Source organism: Leuciscus leuciscus, assembly GCF_965113295.1.
Source record: "Leuciscus leuciscus genome assembly, chromosome: 6".
Taxonomy (NCBI): domain Eukaryota; kingdom Metazoa; phylum Chordata; class Actinopteri; order Cypriniformes; family Leuciscidae; genus Leuciscus; species Leuciscus leuciscus.
The window spans coordinates 13,332,314-13,339,093 of record NC_138730.1 but is presented as its reverse complement, the minus strand read 5'-3'; the positions used below and the strand labels follow the sequence as shown (position 1 = coordinate 13,339,093).

At 45.8% G+C, this 6,780-nt stretch overlaps 1 long non-coding RNA gene across 1 annotated transcript; it reads right to left on the bottom strand.

The window, feature by feature from the left end:
- Positions 1 to 883: 883 nt before the first annotated feature.
- On the bottom strand, positions 884 to 1,594 carry LOC309501866. The gene is made up of 2 exons (XR_014207014.1): positions 1,473 to 1,594; positions 884 to 1,028 (listed from the first exon to the last, which is right to left on the bottom strand). It is a non-coding gene; the product is annotated as an uncharacterized lncRNA (long non-coding RNA).
- Positions 1,595 to 6,780: the final 5,186 nt, after the last annotated feature.

The window sequence follows — 6,780 nt, the reverse complement described above, 5'->3', positions numbered from 1 at the left end:
CTCCGAGACAACTCTGCCATCTGTCCCTTAACATCCTCCAGTAATTCTGTCCTCAATTTCTGCTTCCACTCATTTGACTCAACAGGCGCGGGTACCCTGGCGCTGCTGGCCGCTACACGAACTGGTGTCCGAGTCGTCTCTCCCTGATCTGACTCCAACGCCAAAGCCTCTTGTCGAAGAGCCTCAAAAGACATAGTGGGGTCTCGTCGAAGCTGGAGCCGTATGCCTTGGCGCACCGGTCCTTCACGCAGCCCCAAAACAAACTGGTCTCTCAATAAGCCATCTCCTTCTCCCAGTCCATGATCTTGTCGACCTTTCAGCCGGCCAAACTGCTCTCGCAGTTTCAAGGAGTATGCTCGCAGAGTCTGCTGAGGCCCCTGCTGACAGTTAAAGAACTGGGCACGAAGAATAGCTACCGGGGTAGAATCTCCATATACTCCAGACAAGAAATCAAAGATATTCTTCGCAGTGGCCCGCGTGGCTTCTGATGCAGCAAGAACTTCCCTTTTGGCTTCTCCTTCTAACGATCCTAGCACAAACTGTACCTTTTGCGATGCGCTCAGTCCTTGTAGTCCAGCCAGATATTCTGTCTGCGCTTTCCTGAAAACTCAACTCCGATCCTGGTCCTCCATAGCGTTGTGCCCAAGGGGCTCCCATCATGATGGGCATTACTTGCGAGCGAACTGGTGGAACCTCTTCGTCCACCATCGCGTACCTGTGGCCGCTACAACTCACGGTGGCAACCCTGCCGACTTACGCCAAATTGTGTCACCGGTGCAGGCCGGGGCGGACTCGGATGACCAGCCGCCCCTGACTCCAGACTCCACCGTGAGGAGCCGACACCACAGGCACGCAACAGATGGACAAAGGAGGAGGCAAGCAATTGAGTTCAAAAGTAACAATCTTTATTGAATAACAATCAACTTGAGAAAAGAATAAGCAACTCTTTTCTTCTAGGGCTATTTGACCGGAGTAGCCGCTGGATCGATTCTTCACTGTCTTCGGGACACAATAGTGCGATAGTGACTCTAAAAGCTTAGGACTCAGACAGTAAGTAACAGGTAATGTATTCTTCTCAGTATCAGATACGTCGTCGGGCACAATGGTGGGACAGTGACTCTAAAAGCTTACTTCACAGCGTTGCTGCACATCTGCAGGACTCAGACGGTAAGTAACAGGTAATGTATTCTTCTCAGTATCAGATACGTCGTCGGGCACAATGGTGGGACAGTGACTCTAAAAGCTTACTTCACAGCGTTGCTGCACATCTGCAGGACTCAGACGGTACGTAACAGGTAATGTATTCTTCTCAGTATCAGATACGTCATCGGGCACAATGGTGGGACAGTGACTCTAAAAGCTTACTTCACAGCGTTGCTGCACATCTGCAGGACTCAGACGGTATGGAACAGGTAAAATTTCCTCTCTCAACAGCAGATTCTCTTATCAGGACATGAAAGGGGAATTGTAACTTTAAAACTCACTTCACAGCGTTGCTGCACATCTGCAGGACTCAGACAGTAAGTAACAGGCAATGTTTCTTCTCTCAACAGCAGATTCTCTTATCATGACATGAAGGGGAAATTGTGACTTTAAAACTCACTTCACAGCGTTGCTGCACATCTGCAGGACTCAGACGGTAAGTAACAGGCAATGTTTATTCTCTCAACAGCAGATTCTCTTATCATGACATGAAGGGGAAATTGTGACTTTAAAACTCACTTCACAGCGTTGCTGCACATCTGCAGGACTCAGATGGTAAGTAACAGGCAATGTTTCTTCTCTCAACAGCAGATTCTCTTATCATGACATGAAGGGGAAATTGTGACTTTGAAACTCACTTCACAGCGTTGCTGCACATCTGCAGGACTCAGACGGTAAGTAACAGGCAATATTTCTTCTCTCAACAGCAGATTCTCTTATCACGACACGAAGGGGAAATTGTGACTTTAAAACTCACTTCACAGCGTTGCTGCAGTCTTCAGGATTCTTCTCCCAGCATCAAACACTTTCATCAGACATTTGCGAGAGACTCAATAGGCAGCTTTACCAGCGAGGTTGTACCTCTTCAGAGCTCAGTCAGTAAGTATAATGGTTCGGACTTTTCCACAGCCATACGGTTTTTCCCGAGACTTGTGATTTCAGAGAAAAAGAGAGGGTTAACAAGAGCCTTCAATGGGGAATTACTCCACGACAATACTCAGTGGAAGAGAAGATAATACAAAGCATTACTTCACCAGTTCAGTTGTTTCGTTCTGGAATTTGGATAGAGACAAGTAGATCATTTCACAAGAATGAAAGCAGGCGTTGGGAGACTTTTCTCAGCATAGCACACAGCACTCGTGTTCACTACAAATCCACAGCATTAATTCGGCGTGCATCAGGTAAGGCAAACAACTGCAAATCACTCACACAGTAGGGCTGGTCAGAAGCCTCGCTTCATCCATGCATTTCAATGGGAATATTCAACTCTCAGTTCTTCTCCAGTGTATCTGAAACAGATGTCCTCCTCAATAGTAAATCTCACATTCACAGTCTTTTCTTCAAGCTTTACATTTAATTCAATGATGTAATTAATTCACTTATCTTTCTCTCTTCCTCTTCCAGCACAGATCCGAACCACAGTTCAATGTAAGCGCCCAAACAGGAGATCTTCTATCTCCAGACGCGACGACAGAGACCCAGCCGAACAACTAGTCAACTGAACACCGACCAGCAACTACACCACAAGCAACCGTCTTGACCGACTGAATCCACCCCTTCTTCTCCCCTGAACGGCTCCTTTATCCTCCTCTTGTGAAGCGAAAAGCCTGTGCAAACGCCGCTCCTCTCTCTCCCACACCTGCCGTGCATCAGCGGTAATTAGGTCGGGCAATGCCTCGGCTACACCCGGAACCGGAGTAAGGCGTTACACCAAAATAATCCCCTCGGGGAACATGGAAAAAGGGTTCCGCTTTTCCAAGCATTCTGTCACCCGTGACAGTTTGGCTTCACTTTTATAAGAAATACAGCCGCCAGGTTTCAAACCTGTCAACACTGGATTGGGCTGTCAAAGCAGTCAGGTGGTTCACTACAGGAGTGAACCAGTGTGTTTGCTTCAGAAGTCATTTTCACGTGACTAGTGACGTAATGATACAAGCTCCGAAGCAGTGGTTCATTGCAAGGACCGTTCGAGTTTGAAGCAAGCTTCGGAGCGTCGGTGTCAGACGTAACATCACTAACGGTCATAGGCTTACTGCAACCTCATAAGATAAATAAGTTAACTCTGTGTGTGTTTTTGTACTGTTTCACCATTAGCGTAGCGATATTAGCATGTATTTCAATGTAAGTTAGTACCATCTGACATTGCTGTGTTTTGTTGCTGGTAACGTTATGTGTTTAATGTTGTCAGCTAACGTTAGTTTAAAAACGCATGAGAGGTAAAAAAAAAAGCATGGGAATGAGTAAAGTGATAAAACCATCATTTAGAAGTTTACATAACCTCTTCAAACACTGATAACGATATTGAAAAGATATTTGTTTACATTTTTTTTTAGATCAAGCATTGGAATAAGATTTTTATCGGGGGAGAACACCCAACAGAAAGACCCATTCACCAACTACAGTAAGTCAATTTTACCCACTGTTCGAAAACCTACACGGGGATTAATATATAGTATTAAGTATGATTTTCATCTTTAAAGTAAGACATTTAACGTTACTGATAGAAAGTCTGAGTAACTTTTTGTCCTTTTGTCTTTCTTCTGCTGAAGTAGCGCACTGAAAGTGGATTCATGTCACCTTCATCAGTCCTTTCTTTAATCACTGGAAACCATCAAGGGAAAGACCCTCAGACGTGTCATAATAGGATAAATGCGGCTGCAGGTAAAATTATTTGATGGTTTGATTTTGGTGTACCATTTGGCTTTTTTGTGTGTGCTTCCCTTGCTATGATACACATTTCTGATGGGATTGCCATGCTTTAAGTGTACGTTTACATTTTTAATCATGTAATACTAACAGTCTCAAAGATGACATTAGTCAGTTCATGTTGTGTGAATGTTATAATGGCAAACGTTTTTACAATTTAAATCAATTTTAAGATTGTTTAAAGGAATGAAAAAAAAAAAAAAATACTGCTTTTTAAGGACTTTTCATTGAATAATTTCTTCTTTCCCCCCTTCAGATGCGCCAAGGATCCAGCTGATTACTGGCAATTTGGTGGAGGATTATTCTTTAGCTGCTACATTGCACTATCACTTCTGGTATGGATTCATTGGCCTTTTGTGTTATTTTTTTTATTTTACTTGATTTAATAAATTACTTTTAATTAGTACAATGTATGGTTAGGATTCTGAATTAAAACACTGTAATGTTTCTCCACAAATATTATCAGAAATATACAGAAATATATAATTGTTGAAACAATATAAACCTGCATTGAAAGATCTAAAGAACAACAGACCTCAACCCTCTCAGCACAACACCACAATTTGTTGATTTCTTCATCTGTTTTATAGATGAAATCATGACCTTATGATTATAGTAACCGTAACTGACACATGGGAGTAATATAATTTTTTTTACAATTCCACCTTGGGGCTCTGAAGAATTTCTTGTGTAAATGTACATCTGAATACATAAAATATGTGTTTTAGAATGGATAGTGTTGTATACTTTGTTTTCTACCTGACAAATTGAACTGTAAAGTGAAAATCTTGTACATGATTTATTTTGTATTCAGTGTTTTCAATTTTCAGTGTTTTTGCTTTTATTTATAGGATAGTAGCAGACAGCAGGCAAGAAGTGAAGAGGAAGTGATGGCATCGGAATGGACCTCGAGCTGGGACCCTGTCAGAGCACTGCACAAGACTGTCACATTTTATTGAGAATTTAAAAACGCCTCGGTTACGACTGTAACCTCGGTTCCCTGAAGAGGGAACGAGCGTTGTGTCGAAACTGACGCTATGGGGAATGCTTTGCGTGATGACGTCTTGAAGCACATGTAAAATCAGTCCAATGGTGTGGAGGAACGTCAGAGGCGGGTGACGTCACGTACCAGGAAGCTATAAAAGCCGGCCCGAAACAGAAAACGAAAGCTTCGTAAAGTCTGAAGTCGCGCTGACAGGCATGAAGGAGATATGGCAAGGCGACGCAATGCTCGTTCCCTCTTCAGGGAACCGAGGTTACAGTCGTAACCGAGGCGTTCCCTTTCAAGGGAACTCGCGTTGCGTCGAAACTGACGCTATGGGGAACGTCTATACCAACGCCTCCATAGCTACAAATGTCTGTCCTGTGTGTAATCATGTGAGCAGCACTAAGAAGACAAAACATGAGACCCTGGAGCAGAGTCTAAATCCAGAGAGTAGAACCTGACGAAGGTGTGCGGTGAGGACCAGCCTGCCGCATCACAGACGTCCTGTAACGATACTCCTGATATAAGGGCCTTAGAGGCCGCCATACTCCTAGTAGAGTGCGACCGGACAGCCAAAGGAGAAGGCTGTCCAGCCGCCTCATAAGCAAGTGAGATAGCCTCAACCACCCACTTGCTCATCCTTTGCTTAGACACCGGACCTCCCTTGTTAGGAGACCCAAAGCACACAAATAATTGATCACTTTTACGCCACAGGGCAGCTCTGTGGACATAAGCGTCTAACGCCCGAACTGGGCAAAGCAAATTATTAGCCTCCTGGTCCGCATTCTGAAAGGGAGGAGGACAGAAGGCCTGCAGAACAATAGGTCTAGCCACATTAGTGGGGACCTTGGGGATATAGCCCGGTCTAGGGTGAAGAAAAGCTTTGACCATACCCGGAGCAAACTCCAAGCATGACGGAGCAACCGACAATGCCTGGAGATCCCCTATTCTTTTAAGAGAAGAGATGGCGAGAAGAAACAGAGCTTTCAGAGTTAGAAACTTCTCAGGAACCTCCTCAATGGGCTCAAAGGGGGCCATGGAAAGGCCTTGCAGCGCAACAGACAAATCCCATGGTGGCACCCTAGAGCGAACTGCAGGCCTCAGCCTCCAAGTGCCACGAAGGAAACGAGATACCAGAGGGTCTTTCCCCACAGACATTCCACCCAAAGGAATGTGGTAAGCACCTATGGCCGCCACATAAACCTTTAAAGTGGACGGGGTCAGACCTGCAGTGAACCGGTCCTGCAGGAACTCCAGAACTGTACCAATTGGGCAGTTGACTGGATCCAACCGACGGTCACTACACCAAGAAGTGAATACTCTCCACTTCAGGGCATAAAGTTTCCTCGTGGAGGGAGCTCTGGACTGTAGAATGGTCTCAACAACCTCAGTTGAGAGACCTGACTCTATGAGCTGGGCCCCCTCAGAGGCCAAGCCCACAGGTTCCACAGTTCTGGGAGGGGGTGAAATATTGAGCCCCCTGCTTGAGACAGAAGGTCCCTCCTGACAGGAAGCTCCAGAGGATGCCCGTCGAGGAGGGACACAAGATCGGGAAACCATACTCTGCCCGGCCAGCGCGGGGCTATAAGAAGTAGATGGACCCGGTCCCTGCGAACTCTTTCCAGAACTCCCGGGAGCAGAGCCACTGGGGGAAAAGCGTACAGACGTAGCCTCGGCCACGTCTGTACCATAGCATCCAGTCCCAGAGGAGCTGGATGCGTGAGGGAGAACCAAAGTGGACAGTGAGACGTCTCTCGAGACGCAAACAGATCCACTTGTGCTTGGCCAAACTCCCTCCATATCAGCTCCACCACCTCGGGGTGGAGCCTCCATTCCCCGGGCCTCGGCCCCTGTCTCGACAGAGTGTCTGCTCCTATATTCTGTAC